General features: G+C 44.0%; 1 protein-coding gene across 1 annotated transcript in view; it reads right to left on the bottom strand.

Moving 5' to 3' along the window:
- GSG1 (germ cell associated 1) overlaps positions 1 to 1,925 on the bottom strand; it is a 90,057-nt gene extending 88,132 nt beyond the window's left edge. Inside the window, exon 1 of the mRNA XM_039700923.1 lies at positions 1,818 to 1,925. The gene's annotated coding sequence lies outside the window, so the exon portion shown is untranslated. The remainder of the gene's footprint in view (positions 1 to 1,817) is intronic.
- Positions 1,926 to 20,940: the final 19,015 nt, after the last annotated feature.

The following is a 20,940-nucleotide window of genomic DNA, read 5'->3' as shown; positions in this document are numbered from 1 at the left end:
AGAAAGGTTGGGAAAATATCATAAAGTGATTGGTGAAAATGCCTTTGTCCAATGCAAGATATGGGTGGGAAAAGGGATTAAGGGTAGCACAGGCCGAAGGTGTTTATTCCTGAGTGGAACGGAATGCCACTGTGCAGCCCTCTTCCTTTGTACCATTTTGCTACCATATAAAATCCAGATGCATGCAGCTCTGGGATATGGTAGGCAGTTTTGGCCCCTGCTTTGCAGGAGGGTAGCGTGGAGTCAGAGAACGCATGGAGAAGAGCAGCTAAAATGGCCAAGGGTTGGAGCAACCACTGTGGAAGGAGAGGGCAAAATGGCTGTGTCATTGCTTTGAGAGGAAAATATTGGAATCTTTACAACTCCCCAGCTCTGGTAGGTAAGGTGACAACAGAGCTCCTGCTCAGCACGTGCCACAGTGCTGGTGGGGTACACAGTGAGAGCAGATGTCCAGTCCCAGGAAACCAGCCACCACCTCCAACCCAGTCACACCTCAGTGTACACAGTGGGCAGGCAGCAGAACAGGCAGGATCCAGGCACCCTTCAAGCACTGGCTCCTTTTTACAGCCACCAAACTGCTCCAGTGTTAGTTACAGTTATAGCCTCACACAGCAGGACTTGTGCTTGAAGCCAACAGGGCTGTGGCTGAGGAGGAGGAATAAAGAAGCCATTTCACATTCAGGTGGTGTCCCCACTCTCTCTGTGAAAATGGAGTGGGAGGAAAAGTGCATAGGGGCTTCAGATATGGCTGTTACCCAGGCACCCTGAGGTGCTTAAGGACAGAAGGAAGGATGAAATTGCAGTCACTTCCAATGTCCCTGGGAAGATGAGCTTTTGGGTCCCACCAGTATCCACAAGCCACTTGTCAACTGAGATGAAGGCTTTGCTTGTTGTTACTGCACTAACCCAACCCTTCTTTCCTCACTAAATATATTCAATAAGCAGTGCTCAATCTGACAGATGTCTTGCAGCTCACACATGAGTTAGAGCCAGAATTTATAGGGAAATGAAGACAAAGAAGGATTTATATAATATGTAGAGTTTGTCTCCATTCATAGCCTGCCTTCTTAATATTCCCTGAACACCTTTGCCTCAGGACTACAGCCCTGCATCAGGGCTTGTTCATTCAATATAGAATGTATAGTCTTTGATAGCAGAAGACATCATATGTAGGAACAGGTGGTAAAGAAAGAAAGAAGCAGAGGAGGAGAGAAAATTATCCCTCCTTCAGTTACATTCTTTATGGAGAAGAAAGCAGTGTCAAGTTGAGGAGCTTTAAGAATTAATTTAACCACAGGCTTTGGAGCACTCACACCTACCTTCACAAAGCTGCATGTGAATATTCTGTATTTCTTTTGCAGAGCGTCTTTTAGGGTTTAGCTCACACTGACTCCTTTGCTAGGAACTGGAGTGCTCTGATCTTGCACAAATCTCAACTAATGCAACAGAGTTGAATGAGAGACCTTATCAGAGGAGATGATTTTATCCTAAACCCCTGATTTCATTCACACTCATTCTTTCATGTCTGCATCTTCTCAGGCACCAACAAGTGTGTGCCAGTGTGCTCCAGCTAGGGCTCCTTCCAAAGACAGGGGGGCAGGGAACATAATATAATGTGTCACCACATCTCTAGAGTTTGTCTCAGGCAGGTGGCCAGGCTGGGTTCGGATCTGTCTTTTGTTCACTTTAAGAATTCACACTGATTGTGATCTCTTTTCTCCTCACCTGGTTCCACCTTTCAGAATTAATAGGAAAGATTCTCTTTAGTTGCCTTACCTGTATATCTTTAATGGTTTGGGGCTTGTCCTTTATCTTACCTCTTAATGGCTTCAGTCTGTCTTCTGCGTCATTCCCAGTCTGGGTGTTTTGAGAAGCTGCAAGATGTGGTGTGATCTTGATGGTCTTCTAGCTTAGGTGTGATCAACAGCTGTCATTCCTGTTCTCCTGCAATGTCCTCTGGTGCTGTTCATGCCAATCCCATTCAACTCTCAATGTTTCAGTTAGATCTCTATGGTATCTCTGGCTGAGGCATAGTCACAGCCCACACACCTTCCATCACTATGCCTGGAAGATCCTATCATAGAAGACAGACATTTTAAATGCATGGCATATTTAGCTGAAGTAAAGCTACTTCACTCATTGGTGATTCTTGTGTCTGTAAGAAGTATGTTCTGACTGCACAGTAACCTGCTACAGAGTTCATCAGCATGACTTGAGTACCAAGAGACATGTGGATGTGTAGAAAACCTGTCCCTTGGCTGACCAGTGTCAAATCTGGACTACAGGCCAGAGTAATTAGGAAGAGGGGGAGAGGGAAGGGAGGAAAGGGTAAATCCATATTTGGGCAAGTAAAAAAATAATCTGACAGGTTGATTTTTTTTTTTTTCTGTTTGGACAGCTGGGCTGAGCCCTGGCAGAGTAAGACATCTTGCTAGTGAGGGTGGGAAAGGTTTCTGGTGAGTTCAGTTTCCCAGAACTGCATCATTTTTGTCATTTGCCACTCAGGTCCTCTGGGTTTAATCAGAGCTCCATTCCCCAGAGTGGTGTCCCAGCAGGCGTCCAGTAGCTTCTCATTACAGATAAATTCAGGATCATGCTGTGAGGGACTAAATGAGGTGCATATTTACTGATGTACTTGGGTGCCTGGGAGTTTCTGAAGATATCAATATGACCCTGGCAGGCACCTACACACTGTTGTAAATCTTCTCCCAAGGACTTACCCTGCACACAGTAGAAGCTGAGAGCAGGAATGAGATCACCACAGCTTCTTTCCATCCCTGGACCCTATCCAATAGCTGGAGCTGTGCTGGCAGCCATGGCAGTGCAGATGTGAGACCACTGACTTCAGGAAAGATGGTTTTATTCCTCCACTCCTTAGGACAGGTGCCTAACAGACCAGGATATCTGAGACAAATTTACTTGTGTTGGATGTGGGTCCTTAAGTACTGATGTCTGCACCATCTCCCCAGAGCTGCCATTTGCTGCACATAGCTTGTCTCTCTGAACACAGAGCTCCCTGTACTCAGCCCCCAGCACTTCCCAGCAACTCAAAATACATAACCAGATCTGGACTGAAACTAGTGGTTGTTGTATGCAAGAAATTTTTAGAAAAATGTGCTAGCAAATGGGAACATGATGGTTTACCACTTGCAGATGATATTGCTTGTATTTTAGCAGAGAAAAAAGTCCATGTTTGTGGCAGTGCTTCAAAATTGCATATAATGTTGATGGATTTGTGTTTAGTTGTTTAATATTATTATTATTATTTCTGTGTTTTTTCAGATGGCGTTACAGTTAAGGCTACACTGTCTATAAGACAGTAAGGTGAAGTCAGGTCACTGACTCTGCCTGAACAAGATCTAAATGACCCCTTGAGTTTTCTTCCAACCTGAATCTACAGGTTTGTCCCCAAAACATAGTGGCTGTTTTCAGTTTTAGAAGAATTACTCTCTGAATACTGAATTTATCACATGTATGAGAGAGTGATTTCTTTCTTTGCAGGAGAAATCCCCAACTATAAAACGTTAAAGCATCTTACTCAAAATATCGTTAAACCCGAAAGACATGTAGGGGAACACACGTGAAGAAGGAGCTTAGATTCACAAACAAAATAAATCAAAACCAGCAGCACCCAAGAACTTAAAGTAGTTTTGAGACTTTTTATAGAGTTGAGAACAAGTTAGCTCATTTGCAATCACTAGAATGACAGGAGATGGCTGAAATGAATCAAATACAATGCAACTCTTTTGTCGGCAATGAGCCTATATCACTCCACCTACTCTCCCTGTTCACCATCACTGAGAGGAAATATATGGATTTTTCTCTAGATAAGGAAAACAGGTAACATTAGGAAACAGGGGATATGACTAAAAAGTTTGAAACAATTACATTTACAGCTAAGATCTCCTGGGAAGTATGGCAATGAAGAACTGATATTATTCTGAGTATCCTAACCTCAGTCAATGTGGAGCTTTGGGCAGGTGTTCTCCTCTGTATAGGAATAAATCAGAGCAGCTGTGGTACTGAGGTTGCTGCCTGGCCATCACAGTCAATCACAAAAGCGTTGCTTAGTTTAGGGTCTGCAGCATGCTTCACCAAACTATTACAAACTTATGACCCATATTATGCCAATGTAATATGGTATTAGAAGAGGTTAGACAGAGCATAAGTGCTGTCATTGTTGTGGATTTCTGCATTAAGTTGTAATTTGTTAAACACAATTCCCAGGTGATGCTAGGAGGCAGCATGCTTCCTTCCTCAGAGAAGGCCTAGAAAGGGTTAAGACATCTAGCAGGAAAATGAATAAGCTCAGCAAATATCTTGAGCGTGTAAGCAGAACACATCAAAGGTACCTGAAGCTCTGCAACTTTGTGATCTGCATCCTGTCTTGAGCTATGACTGTCTCCAGAGATGTAGAGAATGATGGAAAAGGAAGAAAATACAGAAGACAGGAGGAGTAAAGCCTTTCTAAGTCCTGACACCTGCATAAACATTGAATATAAGCCTGATACAAGATAAATATAACAGAAATAGAGACTGAGTTCACTCCCATTTGATGAAACCATGGAATAAATAGTTAAGTACTCATATTTCAAAGCTATTTCCTCTCTTCAGAAATGTACCTCTTTAGTTACAGATATGCTTATCAAGCTTCTAACATAATATACTATTGAGCAGGGTTCAAACATTTCAGTGGTGAAGGTAAGACTAGAGGTAAAATGAGCCCTGGATCTTGACTGGATACCTTGCCAAAGATCCAGAAGGCTAGACATTATTTCAACACTGTAAAATCAGAATACTGCATGCAGGCACAGCTGCTTTCAATCACCCCACCTTGGTTACAGATCATGTCACCCAGTTGTGGAGAGATGTTACTTTTCTGGCATAGCTTCATATCCACACAAATTAATCCTAAATTCATGTTGCAAATGGTGTCCACCCCTGAAGCAGTGATCAGTAGAATGGCAGCAACACTACACAGACTGTCAGGTTGTCGTGCATTTTAGGACGAAATTAATCTGGACATTAGAAAGGGACAAACTCTTCCTGGAACAACAAGATACAGTGAGGTCTTCAATATCCACTCAGAACAGAGCAGCTCTGCTTTTACACTTCACTTGGAAGGTAGAATACATAACCCAAAAATGGAAGCTGAAAGCATCTGAGATTCCAGGAAGAATGATATTTTCCAAAACTATATGTAGCCTGCTATGCTAACTATGCACTTGCTCAGCCTGAACTTGCAATTTAAATAAGTTGAAATGGGCTAAAAACTGGGATAGGGAAAGAAAGAAAGAAAGAAACCAGGAAACCAGTCTCCAGCTGGCTTTTCCTGTCTTTGGACGGCATCCAGCACTGAAGAACTCTAATCTGGATTGTTAGACTTTGTTCCCCAGGCCTTGCATCATTACCATTCTGGTAAAAATCCTAAACAACAGAGTAATAGCCAAGTGCTGCTGCAAAGAAGAGGTTAGATAAGCAGCATGTAATGGGACCTGGAATTTGTCAGAGGAATTAACCTCAACAGCAGTGAAAAAACCATGAGGACCTCTGTTCACATCTTTTCCAGAAATGCGGTGGCCCAAGCTCAGGTAATCCACTATGTGCCCACCATCGGGCAGCTACCCACTTAATTTTCCTTGAAAGGTCCACATCCAGGCATTGACCAGGACAGATCTCCCTCTGTTACATACACAAAAAAAGTCATAAAGGCACATCTCTGTGCCAGGGAGACTGGAACTTTCAAACTATTAGGGGGCACAGATGTGTACAGGGAGAAATGCTGGGGAAGAGGATTTGAGCAAAATATTTGCACAATCTATATGACTGGTTTTGGGTGATGAAAAGGATGAAAAAGGACTCCAATATGGAGATTTGTTGTCATTTCAAGGTATGTAGTGTATGCCAAGGCTGGGATAGAGTGAGGCTTATTGCAGCTCCCATGTACTTAATGATCAGCTGTGGAGAAAAATTAATGGCACAACAAGGGGATTCTCTTCTGCCTGTGGAATTTGTGAGCTCCAAACCTCTCCGAAAAATTAACAAAAAAAGCTTAAAGAGATTGGCTATCAAAGCTGAGCAGGGACAGGTTTTTGACTCACCTAAAGTATTAACTCCAGATTTGCACAGCAGCCTGTTACACTCTTTAAGAGTACCACTAGGCATGGAAAGAAAATTCTGAGAAAATTCTGTTCTGGAGATTTCTTAAATACTTATAATTCTATTGGAGGCAGAATGTCCAATTTGGGACAAACCTTCAATTTTTACAGGAAGACAGGTCTTCTTTGCTTTGAGTAAGCCAACCAGTAGGCTGCCAATAGACCAAGAAAGCCTACCTCTGTGTGAGTGAAAGACAATTTGCTACACAGGTGGGCACAAGAGGAGAAAGGGATATCTCCCAGAGAGGCCAGGAACCAGACAAACTGTGCAGCTGACCTGGCAGGCAGCCTCCATGAAGACACCCATTAGCATCAAAACTGCTCCATCATCCTCCAAACTGAAAGATCGTGAAGGCAGAGAAACCAGTCTGACACAGCAGAACTTTTTTGAGTAGTAAGGACCTACTGAGGAAGGAAGCCTCATAACCCAGCCCATTGAAATTTTCTGAGGACTGGCTGGGGCATGAGAAGTCCAATATGTGTCTAGGAAAAATCAAATGTTCTCTCTGACACAACAAGCTCGTTCAATCCTGTTTCAAACAGCTCAAGCAACTGAGAATTCCTGGTTGTCCATTTATGTGACACATTTTCTAATGGTGGCCAAGGGGTTCTGGCAGCACTATAAACTGCAGTAAAATTTAAAAGGCCTCCCTACCCTCAGCCTCTCCCTGGCCATGAACATTCTATAAAATTCTAGATAGATTAAATTAGATAGACAGTATGAAGAACAAGTTAATTGTTGGTGTCACCCAGGCTGGTACATGTCATTGCTTAATTAACCAGTCAGTCAGCACAAGCAGCAGATCTTGCCCCTTATAATAGTTGCAATAGATGGGGAAAAGTTGCCTCGAGGGACTACCAGAGAGCATTCTGAAGTACACAGCCCCTCTCCTTTATGTGGCACTTGCCTGGGTAGTGGACAAGACACCACCAAATGAGGCTGGAAGCACTTCCCCATCACAGCAGTAGGGACACTGGTGCTGCAAAGAGCATGCCAAGGGGAGCACAGCACTGGCCCAGCATTTCTCTCCTCACTTTTCTCATCTGGGCCAGCTGTGGTACTGGGCTCCTCTGGCACAGCTGAAGGCTGCAATTCTGTTTTGGGTCACAGGTGGGGTTCTGAGAGCCATAAAGCCTAGAGTTCCAGGAACACTACTGCAGCAAAAGACATGTCAAGGGAAGCACAGCACTGCAACTAACACTGCTCCCTCCCCATCTTCCTCCTCTGGGCTACTCACAGTGTTAGTGACCACAGCCTCAGCTGTGGCTGCCAATGTGTTTCAGGTAAGAAAAACTGGAGATGTTTAGCCTGGAGAAAAGTAAGTTCGGGCAAGACCTTATCACTCTCTACAACTATCTGAAAGGAGGTTTTAGCTAGGTGGGAGTCAGTCTTTTCTCCCAAGTAACAAGCAATAGGGTAAGAGGAAACACCTTCAAGTTGTGACAGAGGAAGTTTAGATTGGATTTTTTTTTTCCTTGTTATATTAGGAGAAAATTTTTCACCAACAGAGTTGTCAAGCATTGTCACAGCTTGCCTAGAAAAGTGGTGGAGTCACAATCCTTGGAGGCATTTATAAATGCCTGGAGGCATTTATTTATATGGATTGAAGCACTTGAACTTACTTGGTTTAGTGGTGAACTTGGTAGTACTGAGTTAACAGTCAAACTTTATCTAAAGGGTCCTTTCCAATCTAAATGAGTCTATGATTCTGTATTCTATGATTCCTAATAGCTTCTCCCCATGTGGCAAGGCAGACCAGCCCCCCTTTCTGCTTTTTCAGGGGCTTTTAACACCTAATTAATTAGTACTCAAGGCAGAATTTTATGTAAATTTTATTTAAATCCCAATCAGTGCTCTCATTTCCTTGCAGAATTATTTTTACCATAGCGTCAGCACTCAGGTGGGCAAGGAACAAAACTACCTGGGGAGCAGAGCCCTATGTGCTCAGCCTGACAAGGAGACTGGGAGCACCAGGACCGTGGGAGAGGCTGCCAGATGGAACAGAGATATTCCCAGCATGCAAGCCAGTGTTGAGGGGAAGGAGTAGGAGCAGTTATGGTTTCAGGGCACTGATAAGCTCTGGCAAAACTTGAAACAAGCAAGTGTTTTCTGTGGAGCTGACCATAAAGTGCTGTCTCCTGAGGACTTAGCAACCTTCCAGTGGGGAATGGCCTATCACACAAGGATGCTACACAGGGATGCTGCAGCCACCAAAGGGATGCTGAGAGCAAATCTAAAAACCAGTCTCAGTCTAGGGGCAGTGTTTTTAGCCTATTTACAAAAGCAGGGAATGTCACAGCAAACACCTTAATGGAGCCTGAGCATCATTTCTGGAGCTGCCAGGTATGGGACTGAGCCTGCCAGGATCAGTCCCTCTGCTATGAAGGTTGGGTGGAGATCAAATGGAGGAGGATCAAAATGTTGCCACCTATCTCCAGTTTATGGAGAAAGCAAAGATTCTTTAGCATCTCCCACTAGGCCATTAGACTGAGACAAGATGCTTTGGATCACAAAGAGGAACTGGTCACTAACCTGGGACATAACCACACAGAAGAGGTTGGAGGATCTAGCAAGAAAGTCTCAGATTGCTTTAGATTGAGAAAGTGAACTCATTCAGGTGATCCAGAAGCAGAAAACAAGTTAATGCAGTAGGATCCCCTGTTCAGCAGCACAGGACAGCTGCTTCTTCTTCACGACTGCTGTTTCACAATTTCCCTGGGAGTTCTTCCTCTTCATGCTGCTTACATCCCCTTTTCCCTGAGGCAGCCATGGTTCACTGAGGTCAGAAAACAGTAAAAACCTGGTCTGCAGTGCAGTCTGTGAAGTGCAGATTTTCAGCCACCATGTACGACCCTCCACAGGGGAGAGAGTTTTGGAATGTCTTTTTATCTCATCTTGTTCTGATTTTTTAGCAGCAGCCAGGAGACTGAGTCAATGCAAGTGGCTGTGCCTCGTGCTGGATAGATTCATGTTGTTAATCCTCTCTGCCAATCCTTCAACAGCTCTCACTGTGCTACTCAACTCTTCAGAAATCTATCGATTTGCTAAAAAGATACCTCATCTTTGGTTTCTATCTCATGAATCCTTCTCCTATCTTCAGCCTGGATAATTGCAGTTTATTTCTTAGGGGAGATGGGAGGAAAGGATTTACACTGGAGTCACAGTTTGGATCTACTACCCAGAAAAACAAGGAGTCTGCCACTCATGGCAAAAATGCTCACAGGCAGTGTATACTTTCTTAGTGAGAGAAACAAAAAGCATGCCCACTACCAATTTCGAAACATCTATGGACTGGAGAAAGTCACCCATTGCCATTTCCAGTGGAATCATTAGAGAGAAGAGGGTGCAATATCAGAGCAGGAGCTTCATATTAATGCCATCAACCAGCAATATTTAAGACTTGCAAAATCCAGAGCAAGTCACTCCTAGACTCCCTTACAGTCATGGTCCATGCACAGAGAGAGTATGTGCAACAGCTTTGGGGACACTGGAAGAATTCCAGCGTGATATTAGTCAATGTCTAATACTGCTTCATAACCAATTAGGTTTATTAATTTTCCCTGCCACCCAGAGTATTTTGTGTGATGGCAGACAGATGTTCACCAAGTGTTTGCAGACTGGCTTAGCTAATACTTTTGATAACCTGAACCTGCAGAGCAGATGCGTTAACAGATTTTGACATGATGCCATTAGTTTTGCCATTGATGGCAGGGAAGAATGAGGGGAAAGAAAGAGAAGAACAAATAAATAAATGTTAAAATAGAAAGAAGAAGAAATCCTAATTTATAGGCTTTCTTCTTCTCCCCAGAACATGCAGTCCAGGCTCTGGCAGACAGTGTTCCCATCTGTGCTATTCCCAGGACAAGGGAGTAGACTCCTCAACTGGCTCCATCCTGCCAGAATCCCCTCCTTCCCTCTCCACCTTTACCCCTTTCTTTGAAGTGTGATTGCATAGACTTCCATCTGTCTTCATGAGTACACACATGTACTTTGAGACCAGAGCAAGGAGGGTGCTCAACATGCAAAGACAGGGAAAGTGCATCGCAAGAGGCAGATAGTGGGTAATACAGAAACAGTCCCTTTTCTCTTCCTTCCGATGAGTCAACACGATGAATCTGTTGTGTAAAATATATGCTACTTGTACATTTGCATAAAATGAGGCAGCAAGATCTAGGACTGTTCATTAAGGGGCTGAATTCAAACCTTATTTTTAATCTCAAGCTTATTCTCTACTCATAATTAGGCCTCTAGTCAGTCATTGAAGCTCTATCTGTGTGCCTTTCCCTACTCTTAAGAGAGGATTAAGCCTTCTACCTAAGGAGTTGTAAAGAACTGATTCTACATCCATAAAACCCTGTGCTTTACACCAGTGAAGAGATAAACAATTAGTTTACATCTGAGCAAGATCTGAAATAGACACAGTGAGCCTTCCAAAATATGACAGAGAAAACCTACATCAAAAGATTCCTTCACCTTTCTCACTGGGAGTTAACAATACAGGCAGAGGCAAAACAGGAGAAACAGAAGAGAGTGACAAGCCACCATCTTTGCCAACAGACACTGTTGCCATGCTGGAGATGAGTTCAGGAAGCTGGTGACAGCTGCCCTTTTCCCAGAGAAGCTCAACAAATGCAGTAGCCTGGCATCAATTTGCAGCCTTTTTATAATGTCTGGTAACACGTTTTACAAATTAAACTCATGAGACCTATGGACGCATTACTGGCTCAAACACAACTCCCTTTGGATAAAGTATGACCTCTTCTGCAGGAATATTATGTAGAAAACTGCAGCATCTCTGCCTGTGTGTCATTTGACCAGATGTTCATCACACCAATCAATGTTTCCCTAAGCCCATACACCATCAGATTTCAAATCCATCCTTTTACAGCTGTGAGAATTTGATGGAAACCAGCAGATATTCACTGAAGAGGACAGAGAGCTTAACACCATGTCATGGTTCAGCAAGTACTGCTGTTCCCACTCACTAGGCACACATATTTGCCTCCCCTCCAAGACAGTGGGGCAGAAATCATCCCTGCCAAAACATCATTTTCCTCCATGGGAAGACTGCACCATAACCAAAACCAGTATTGGGGTATTGGGTGAGCCTTTGTGAAGGTTTTTTCTTTGCCTTTTATGAGAATGTTGCCTGTACCATTTCCCCCCTATCTGGGAAGTTAAGTTCCCTCATTTATCAAGGGATCATTATTCCCAGCTTGTACAGCTTTGCGCAGGCTTTCATGAAAACAGGACGGCAATTTAAGGTACATCTGATTTATACATTATCAAAGAGGAAGTCACTTAGTCAGGAAAATTATGTAAGCCTGCGTGTGTCTAAATACTCCATCTCCATTATACAGAAGTGGCAGGCAGTGTCCTTCCCAGCGAGAGTTCCAGCCGCTCTGGGATTAGCACAGTTTGCCTGCGTAAAACATTATCAGCGCAGCCAGGCGAAAGCAAAGACCTCATGGCTCCAGCCCCCTCTGCCATGCATCAGGCAGCTCAGTTTGTCTGTTTTAACTTATTCCAGCAGTAATCCTAAAATCAGGGCAACAATTACTTAAGGCAGAGTTCTTTCAGATGCAGGGGAGACTTGCATAGAAAGAGCCTGCATTCCTATAGGCCATGAATTCCAAACCTTCCCTTGTCTAGCATAAATTATATGAAGTCACCAATGTTAGAAGATATAATGTAGGAGAACGGGAGATTATTCAGAAGGGCATGGCTGATTGCTGATTTATTAGCATCTAGTTTCACAGTGTCAGTCAAGTGAGAGTGTCAGGGGAGGGGAGCAGAAGGCCACGACCTTGTTCTCTACCCTTCATTCAGCCAACTTTGAGGCTTAATGTTCACAGAAAGAACTATGTTCCTCAAGAAATGTCCCTATAGAGACTATAAAGACAGAGACTACAGAGAGACTTGACAGTTTTCTTTTTCCATAGAAGCAGGCTGATCTGAAGAAGAGATGTCTTTGTACAAGGCATTGGAAACATGGTGCATCACAGCTACTGTGGATTAGAGCTCTTGGCTCTAGTCCTCCCCTAATATATTGTACTGGATTGGTTTGTCTGGCACAGCACAGATACTCTCCTGCCTCTTGGCTTCATATACCCTGTTATTTCCCTTTTATTCTGCCCCTGGCAAAGGCATCACTACAGAGAGAGAGAACAAATTATTTGTTCCTGTACTGGCAAGGATCTGGAGAGAAAAGTGTGGCAAACAATTGCATCTCCCCAGATGACTAGTCAAAATTCTTTCCCAGTCAGGAGTACAAACCCTGTAGTCATCTCAAAGATGGTGCGGGATGTCCCCTGCTACTGCATTGTTCCCTCCAGGATGTGCCACACTAGGATCACCAAGGCACCCTTATAGGACTGGCAGATTGGCCACAGGGCAATTAAGACTTCCTTGATGGTAGCTTGAGAATAATCCAACTAGGAGATTGCAGGAGAGGTAGCTTCCCAGGAAGCACCCGAACATAGTCAACTATTTGTGCAACAGATTGTCTAAAAGCCAGAACAAAAGCTTTAGAGAGCAATAGAGTTCCAGTGGCCACCTGTTGTTCATACAACATCAGGAAGGCAAGTGGCCACCATTCTGCAGGGCAAAAGCAATTTTATCTAGCCATTAAAACACAAAAAGTGTAGCATCCTGTTCTACATACTGTGTTGAATAAACAATACTTCTTTTTTTCATGTGTAAACTTATGTCTTAATTCATCTTGTTTATGTGACCTGGTGGGTCTGAGGTCAGACAAGACCAGAGCCACTTGCATTAGCCCCACTTGCAATTCACCTGAAATCTGGCTTTCAGTTCACCTGGAACTGAACAAAGGGTGCAATGGCAGCAGGCCTCTCAGGTAGCTCTGCAAGTGTCTGTATCAATGCTGCTCTTACACAGAATATGCCAGAGAGGGTAACAGGCCAGAGGTACTGAAGTATTAACCTTCTGGCAGTGTTTCCCTTGCATGGTGCTTGGAAGGAGACAGAAGAGTCTCTGCTGTGATACTTCTCCCCAGGTGTAATGTCTTACAATAAACACCATCAGCAATTCACCCACACAGAAAGCTGTAACTCTGTTCAAACAACCATTCATGTTACCCTCTACACTACAGGAGAAGAAAATCCTCTCCTTCCAACCCTTTCATGATTACAGACACATCTGCACTGCAACATACAGGTGCAACTGCTACCCTTGCAGAAACATCCCTACTGACTTAAAATTAGGTTATGTGGGTGACAGTCTGACCCCGGCAGTGAATCCTCCTGCATCAGCAGCCAAAGGCCACCAGGCTACTACAGCTGGGATCTGTGTCAACATCTGTGCCAAGTATGATATGGGCAGACAGAAAATTATCTTACTTACCAGATGAGTGATACAGATTGCTGCTGTGTCTCAGCTAGGGTGCCATCCCCAGCCCAACTGCAAACCCTTGTGTGGATGTGTTGTACTTCACTGTAGGCCTACCTGGACATGCTGCTTTCTGTTATGATATGATTGGCATTAACACATCACTCCTTGATCAGCACTCAATGATAGGACCTGGTGCTAACTGCTGATTTACAAGGAGTCTTGGAGGGCTTGGCCAGGAAGACCTGCTTTTCTCATGCCAGGCTCCTGCAGATAGTAGGTATTCATCCTTACCTGGTTCTAGCCCATAGTGGCATCTGCCCCGAGTCAGGAAGCAGATGACCAGAAGATACTCAACTAAGGCTACAATCAAGAGCTGCACAAGTAGACATCATCCTATCAACCAGCTGGACTCAAGTGGTGTTTGGACCCTACAACCTCCAGTTTGGACTCTATAACCTTGGTGTCACTGTCATTAGCTCTAAGAAGCCTCTACAGAGGTTTGCTTTATCAGTTAGTTGTTTTCTGATAGGATTACTCAATAGTTAAAAAATCTTTTTACCAATGAGATCCTTACCTGTGCCAGGATGGTAAAGACCTTCCAAGTTCACAGCTGGTAACCACAGGAGTAAACTTTCCTCAGGAAAAACAAGAAATGTGTGACAGGAAGAGTCCATAAACCTTAAAATAGCTAATATTTATAATTATGAAAGTTGTAGGTTTCACAATGACTACACACATGACTTTGAAAAGTGATCAGGAGTCACTCAAAGAAAATTAAATCTACCCATTAGGATACAATCAAACCATACTTATTTTAAAGCTTTTGCAGCCAGGAGATGCTCATCTTGTAACCTCATCCAAAACCATATTGTTCTTTCAGGCTCCAGGGCATTGGGACATTTACTGCATTTTTCAGCTTAACCTATACTAAATCAGCATGTGCAGAAACAGCAAAGCACCCAACCCAGCCCTGGCATCCAGCAGTCTCTGGCTATCTGCTATAGTTCTCATCTTGATTTGGCAAGAGGAAGGAGTCACATGTCTGTTCTCCAGATAAGTCCAGGTTTTCAAGGGGATACAGCAGGTTTTGAAATAAATATTGCCCAGAGCCTCATCAATTGCAGTAAGTACAAAAATGATAAACCCCAGAATTCAAAGCTCAGAAAAAACCTGCTCCTGAGGACTGTCAGAATTTTAATATCTTTTTTTCTCTTGAGTTATTTGGGCTGCAGCAGGAACTTATTAGTTGATCTTTTAATAGGTGACATTTCTGGGAGCATTTGCTCCAATTTGAGAGGTAATTTGTATCAGCTGTTCTGGTTCCTGTTCCATGACTCTTTTCCCCTCCCCTGCAGCGGGCACCTGAGCTAGCAGCTTTTATATATGTGCTCTGAGATAGCATGAGAGTGAAAAGGGTCACTTTTATGCAGGATGAGAAAAATGTTTAACACCATAGGATCCTGACAATGTCTGTACTTGTGCCTTTACCAATGTAAAGAGCCAGACCTGAACACACCTTCTGCAAAAAAGGGTACTGAATTACATCTCCCTATTCATTCAGACAGAATATTTTAAACTTTGAATGGTTTAATTGTCAGTGTCCTAAAACGATACTCATTTGGATGGCCTACATAGTTTGTTCTTTGTACCATTTACCTAACAGTTTGCATTTAACAATTTGGATAGCTATAAGTCCTGCTGCTCCCAGGTTTACTGCTTGCAGTAAACACAACCTGAAATTTGAAAACCCAGGTTAACTTTGGGCATTCAGCAAGAAGATCTTGCAGGTTTGGTTATGTCAAGTGAACATCTTGTCCAGAAATTTAAAGGTTTCCATATAGATATGAGATATGATTGAAAAAGTTACTACATCCAGATGCTCCCTACATCCCCTCCCTTGTGCTGAGTCACGACCGAAGACCCAGCCCAAACTGCTTTCCTGTTGAGTTCCCATTAAATTCCATATAGATTCAGTGGCCAGAGTGACCCACTTCACCTTTAGCTGAGCATCTGTTGGTAATCTCGCTCAGGTCTGAAGAGACTTCTCATAGCATGAATCAGACTGAAGCCTATGGATGAATTACACCTATGGACATCACAGACAGATTTTATATGTGAGAGTTGTAGGACCCACTTAAATTAGGGAGCATAATGTTCTCAAAGGACTCAAGAGTGAGCTTGGTGCAACTCCTTCCTGAGCAGGTCTTGCAGGTCTGACCTCAATATTCTCTGCTCAGGAGAGCAGCTCAGAGCTTCCTGTAGATGTCAGAGTGACCTTATAGCAGTGAGGCAGTGCCTGGGTGCAGGACCAGCTCTTTGTGAGGCTTGGTCCCACACTCATCTGCTTGCTCCAGCCTCAGTCATGAGGGAAACAGCACTGCATTGTCAGACTCCATTTGGAAAGAAAAAACAGGAGTAATGGCCCATGACTTAGAGATTTGGGCAAAGCAAGAGTTAGGCTTTTGCTTGCTCTGTCAAACAGTCTGTCTCATCAAAGATTATTTTCATGCCAAACATTTATTTAAATCTATTTAAAGTAAATCTTGAAGTCAGTACTAGGAAGAGATAGTGCTAGTGAAATGCCCTTTTTTAAGGTAAGTATGTGGATTCAGGGTTTGCACTCAGATTTGTAGTGAAGCCACAGCAGGTTTTTGGCATCTAAGAGGCGTATGGATTTCCTGTGCATAGGATCACTGGATGAATCACTGCAGTCAGCAGAGATGATCCATACATCACCTGCATATCCCAGCAGTATTCACACTTAAGAAAATCCTAAAATGCCTTTGAATTTAACATTTTCTCCCTTTAGGTCTTTAAGCTGGGTCAGCTCAGCTTTTGTTACCAGTGCAGCTGGGTCATAGCATGTTCACCTGCTAAACAGCCACACACTCCCCTAGTTTCTCCTGTGCAAGTTTTGCCACTCATGACAAGGCCTGGGCACTCACACATAGCAGGAGCAGCCTCACCCAGACAAATCTGTGTGCTCCTGAATGGAGTTAAGGCACAGTTACTCCCATAGGCACCCAAAGGCTGCACTTGGGCACACTTCTATGGGTAAAGCTCAGAAAGACTAAGAAATCACCATGCTCCAGACCTGGCAGCAGAGAAGCATCATTGGCACTCGCTAGCACAGCTCTGCTCATATAAACCAGCTGAGATAAATATTCCCAAACAACCCAAGATGTGTTTCCCTCACCCAGGATCAGGCTAGGCAGCCAGCACGCACACAGTTACAGCAGCAAGTCAGAGGGCTTGGGAAGAGCAGCCAGTAGCCACCAACAACAGTTTCTCTAGCCACCAAATGCCCAGTGGCAGCCTTCCTCTCTTCTCTGCTTCCCAAGCCCTGAGCAACAGTTTGCACAGCCCAGAGCAGTCTCCTGGTGCCAAACACAGCTCCAGAGGCAGCAGTTATCCCCAGGACATGGGCATGTAGGAGACTGCAGCAATGAAAAAAAACCAATTTCAGAAGGGTATTAGTTGAAGGGTCCCCTACTGCTTCTCTTTACACCTGCCACCTCTCTGAAGTGGTTACTACCCCCACCCACACTATTTCTACAAAGAAACTCCCAGGGAGAACCACATAAAGGGAGAAACAATGAGGCTTTGTCTCACCTGTGAATCAGTTATATCTTTCATGGCCGGAAAAGGGCTGGAAGGACTTTAGATGATCATGTGATTTTAGTGCCTTTCACCAGCAGGACAAATGTCTTCTGTAGTTGTTGCTGTGATGATAAAGAATCCCAGAAGGGCTTTCTATACTCTGTGGGTTGTACAGTGGGTATTGAAAAGTTAACAGCATTAAGTGTGACGGATTATTTGAGTATGAAGTATTCTTAGTCATAGTCAGAAGAAGAGCTGAGCAAACATTTGCCATGAAAAAATATAAGGGTTTGATGTTTCATTGCTTTTTCTTTCCTTTCCCCCATCCCTATGCAATTTGCCTGTTTGGCAGCCAGGAATAGTTTTTTATCAGAGTTTACATGTGAGGTGAGAGGCGCTGTGTGTGTATGTGTGTGTGCATGTGTGTGTGTATGAAGAAAAGAAACATGAAGAAGAGCTGCCTGCAGCATAGCTAAGCTCTGCTACTAGCTGTCACCTTGGTCTGCTCCAGTGATGCAGAGCCCTGAATTTGGGTCCGTTCCCAGACACCTGGGTCCAGCTCTGAGGTCTGCCACAGAGCTCCTGAGAGACCTTACAAGAGACAAGCATATCCACTAGTCATGCTGAGCATGTGTTCAAGCGCTTGTTCAAAGCAAGTGTTGGGGAAAGAGGCTGCAGCACATGGGCTCAGTGAGAAAAGCTTGCTCCTGAGTTATCCCAGTTGTGGATTTACTAGGAGGCAGGGGATCCTTGCCCACCCCAGCCCAGCTGCTAAGTGTCCATGTGCACCCAGGAATGTTTGCAGGTTGTGTTGATGCTCCCTGGAGGTCAGAACTGCCTCTACCTGTGTCTGTTGCTGGGAATTGCAAAGGCAAAGTTATAGCCTAGAAGGTTGAATGTACAGCAGCCCACAGTAAAATTTGCCAAATCAGATGCCTATAACTGATAAGTTATGCAGGCAATGTGCCAGAGATACTTTAAAACCTGCCTCTTGCATGGACATAAACATTTCAATAAATAGACCTATGGTTAAAAGTGGAAACTGGAACACCTTTGCTGGGGGATGTTAAAGTGTTCTGCAAATTGCTGCGAGTGCCACACCAGGAATGGGACAGGCAGATAGTGCTGCATGTTTTGTTAGGTCATTTATCAATCAAGTGAAGTATGCCAAAATGTACTTCATGAGTCTATTTTCCAGAGCAAAAAAACCCCATGTTTTCTTCAAAGGTCTGTTTTCTTTCCTCCTTGTTGTTTCTATAACAGTTACGATGCAGACTAGCTAATTTTGTCCTGTCAGTGGCTGTTCAGCTCTCCCACCTCCAGCTAATTTGTGGGGGTTTTTTGCACGATTCACTATGTATAAGGGTCTCTTTGTTCTTGTCTAAGGTGATCTCATTCTTATGCAAATGGAACAGCTTGAGGCAGAATGATCTCTTTCTTCAATTAATTTAGAAATTACATTTTTCACCACAAATCAATATTTTCTACTTGTGGCCAACTTCAAGACATGTGGACTAAAGGCCTTTCATCTGTTTAGCACCTCTGATGATGCAGAGCCAGCATGGTGCTCTGAGCCACACAGCTCTTTGCTGGGAGAGAATTGCTATGTAGAACACCATTATCTAATTCCATCATAACACAGCCTCACATAACACTCTTGTATCACATAACACTTGTATCTTCACCACAGACCACTGTGGGACAAAACACATGTATCTGCTTGCTCATTGCAGCCAGCAGCCTCTCCTCTCTTGGCTGGAGACCCTATCAACCATGGGTAAGAGCTGCAGCATGCTGGAATGCCCTCAAGTAGCTTAAACTTGGGATGCTTCTCCCAGAACTGCACAAAGGGAGTAATTAAAAGGCCTGGTTCAGACAAGTAATTTCTGGGCTGGCAGAATCTGGACATTAAGATAAAGGAAGATCTGCTGAGCTCGACAAATCTGTTCTTACTGACCACATTTTTTCACTGTCATCCTGAAATGAGAAGAGAGATTCCTCTCTGGACCTGGCACAGTAAAGGAAAATCATTCATTTTCTCTGCTTATACTGGGCAAGTCCAACTGTGGCTATTGTGAGCAAAAAATGTCTTCTCTTGGCTCTGTTTTAGTAAATCTTGTTTAGTGTTCCAAACTGGTTAATTTATTCAGTGAGGCCTAAAAAAACACAACCACATTAAAAAAAATAAATAAAATTAAACATCCCAGCAGGAGGACACAGGGGTGACCTATAGACAGAGCCTTCCCCTCCCACATCCCACCTGGCTGGGAAAACAGCAACCTTCACTCTGTGTGACACACACAGCCCCTTTCCAATACTTTGGCACCTTGCAAAGGGGTCAGGTTTGTCAGTCAGGGTTCCCACAGGGAGCAGTGGTGCCCCTTAGGTGCTGGGCTCTGATAGAAAGAGGAGAATACACACTCTGCAGGCACAAGGGGGCTGTTAGGGGTGCGCATTAGTTTCTAGTAGAGATCAGAGCTATACATGGGCCCTGGCAGCCCTACCCCTGTGGTTGGTGCTGTGCCTCCATCCTGTCTGTTTGGACTTCTTTAAGTATCAGGTCATGCAAATAGCAGTGATTGGAGGAATGCATCCTGGCCTGGGCATATCTATCTAATCCAGACTGAGACAGTGTGTCTCTTCATTGGAGACAGGCCCAGAGCAAGGCACGATTACTAAAGATTTTGGTGTGCTCTTTCACCCAAGGGATGTTATTGCTAGGAGCTGTGCATTTCTTATTGCAAGATCTTAAAGGTTTGGGTTTTTTAAAATCACATCTCATGAAGTTTCTATCACCCACCCCTCTGTGTGAAGATGAAAAGTGTTATTGTCCCTATTTCAGAGATGGAGAAACTCAGGCATGAAGGGCTAAGCTGAAAGCAACCTTTCTAAATTGATACAGGAGGCTTTGGCAGAGTCCTGCAAAGAACCTGGCTCTCTGGCTTTAGAATTTTAGCCTAAGACCATTTTTTCGCTCCTCTACAGAGTCCTGACAGTCATGTGAGAAATCTTATGTAAATACAGGTTGTAGCTGTTGATATAAATCACTGTAAATCAGTAGCTGACATCAAAAGCATAAAACTGCTGCTTCTTTCCTAATAAATGGGCATTTCATACACCTGACACTGCTAAGAATCACATCTCCTTGCAAGCCTGCTTCCCTCCCTTGTTCTCAGTGTAACCAGAGCCAGTGCTGCCCCATCTCTGCATCCAGCCATGAAAACTGTGCTCAGCCTTGCTGCAGAGAAATATCCTTTAAAAAGCTGCTCCTTCTCATTCAGCTAACTCAGATGCATTGCAGAGAAAAGGGCTTTGCTGTATTACATCCACCCATCCACTCATCAAAAGCTGATCTCAGCCCTACTGCAGGATGAAATCCTTTGCTCAGATCCCTCCACGCCTTTCATTGGTCCCCTGGTGCATCTCCTTTTGCATCAGTCCTGTATCCTGCAGGTTCCCCACAGAGCTGCTCAGGCCCTGTCAGCATGGGCAGCGAGGGAGAGAGGCAAACCAGGGTTAGCCACCTTGGCAGCCAAAGCACAGATTGTCCAGTGTTCTCTTTCCAGCAGCACACCTCCGAGCCAGATTCTGCTAAACACAAAGGGAAGTCTCCCCTAAGCTGCAGGCATTCTGGATTGGGGCCCGCCATCAGATGCATCAGTGACCAGCAGCTGCAACAACAAAAGTCAAAATGGTTGCCAATAATCAACATCAGATTTCTTAATGTTACCAATGGATGAGTGAGTGATCCCAGGGAGCATTCAGCATTTCCCATCATGGCACCCTGGGTCTCTGCAGGACTTGCAGGTCCTGCTGCTTCTCTCACCT

The sequence above is a fragment of the Passer montanus genome, unplaced genomic scaffold, assembly GCF_014805655.1.
Source record: "Passer montanus isolate IOZ18808 unplaced genomic scaffold, ASM1480565v1 scaffold146, whole genome shotgun sequence".
NCBI lineage: Eukaryota > Metazoa > Chordata > Aves > Passeriformes > Passeridae > Passer > Passer montanus.
Note: the sequence above shows the minus strand (reverse complement) of the source record. Positions and strands in the feature narration are given on the sequence as shown.